This window comes from Dipodomys ordii, unplaced genomic scaffold (assembly GCF_000151885.1).
Source record: "Dipodomys ordii isolate 6190 unplaced genomic scaffold, Dord_2.0 Scaffold1000006849, whole genome shotgun sequence".
Classification (NCBI taxonomy): domain Eukaryota; kingdom Metazoa; phylum Chordata; class Mammalia; order Rodentia; family Heteromyidae; genus Dipodomys; species Dipodomys ordii.
The window spans coordinates 1-1,562 of NW_012290466.1; the positions used below are offsets into that span (position 1 = coordinate 1).

The 1,562-nt window shown below is 62.9% G+C and overlaps 1 non-coding gene across 1 annotated transcript; it reads left to right on the top strand.

Annotated features, from left to right (window-relative positions):
- The first annotated feature begins 1,254 nt into the window (after nt 1-1,254).
- On the top strand, nt 1,255-1,337 carry Trnal-uaa. The gene has a single exon. It is a non-coding gene; the product is annotated as a tRNA-Leu (tRNA).
- Nucleotides 1,338-1,562: the final 225 nt, after the last annotated feature.

Here is a 1,562-nt window from a genome sequence, read left to right on the forward strand (position 1 = left end):
GCAGTTCCCTCGCATTTCATGTAAGACGGAGTCTCGTGCCCATGCGGTCTCTGTGTGAGTTTTTTACTCCCAGGCTGTTGATGAATCAGGTCGTTTATGATCGTTGTCAACACCCCGGCTAATCCCTTCAGTTTCGATCGTAGACACGATCGTCTTAGATAGCTGAATAAGAAAGTGGAGGAACACGGTAGTCCAGAGCGTCTTTCAGAACCATTTCATGAGTATGTCTGGTTCGGGCTTTCATGTTTCTTATCTAAGGTTCTTTCATGGATGGGAACGAGGTACTGTCTATCATGCCGAGAGCATTTTGTTTGGGTTGTTCGAGGAAGATGAAGAGATTCTTCTCAATGATTGTAGGGTGAGAGGATTAGAGTTATGTGTGAGAGGGAGGGAGGAAGGGAGGGAGGGGGGGAGAAAGCAGAGAGGGAGGGGAGGGAAGAGAATCAGGGAGAGGGAGGAGGGAGGGGGAAGAAAACAGAGAGAGGGAGGGGAGGGAGGAAGAGGGGGGAGAGGGAGGGAGAACCTACCCCCACACACACCGGGTGACCCGTCGGAGGTGGACCTAGATCTCACAAGGGGAAACTGAGACTCACACCCGCGATCCGGGGGAGGAAGGGTACGCGGGGCCGCGGCCTGATGCTCCCGCCAGATCACCCAGCCCCGGCTCCGTGCCGGGGCGAGGGGGGTCCTGGGTGGAAAGTTCTGGAACGGGGGAAAGGCCTGCCCTGGAGCACGGCGTTACAGGGAGCACGCGACGCCGGTACCGGAGGAGGCGATCGCTCCGCGGAGCTCACCCGCCGCCCCGGCGTCGATCCCCGGGAGTGGGCCCCGCGCGGAGCACCCCAGCCGCCGCCGGGACCCCCGCCCCGACGCCCGCGCGGCGTCCCGGCACCCGCCCGAGACCCAGGAAGTCGCCGGGTTTAGGTGTGTTGGCGCGCCCGCGCGCACCGCGAATTGAAAGCGGGCGGGGCCGGAGCGTGGCGCGAATCGCTCCGCCGCCCGCCCGGCGGCGCCGCGGCTCGGCTCCGGGCGTAGCCCGCTCGGCTGCAGCGGCTGCGGCTGCCGCGGCGGTTCCGGGGCAACAGTGAGCTATGGCGGAGAAGAGCGGAGGCACACGCCAAAGAGGCGCCTTCCGCTGCGTCTGAGCGAGCCGGGGAGCCGCCGCGGCCCGGCGGCCCCGCGTTCCCGCGGGAGGGGGCGAGGCCGCCCGCCGAGAGCCTTGTAGGAAGAGCTGGAGGAGCAGTGCTCGTCTGCACCAGGATGGCCGAGTGGTTAAGGCGTTGGACTTAAGATCCAATGGACATATGTCCGCGTGGGTTCGAACCCCACTCCTGGTAGGGATGTTTTTTTTCCTTCAGGACTTTTTAGTACATTCTTTTTTTATATTTTATTGAACACCACGCCTTGAAAATGAGGATTCTGACTTCTGGATGAAAGAAGCGCAGCCTTTCACCGCACCGGCTTCCCAGTCCCGCAGAGACCGGGCAGCGCGGGGCGGGGGGGGGGGAGGGGGGGGACGGCCGGGATGGACGGGGGTCTTGGCCCAATTCCAGCTTCTTCCC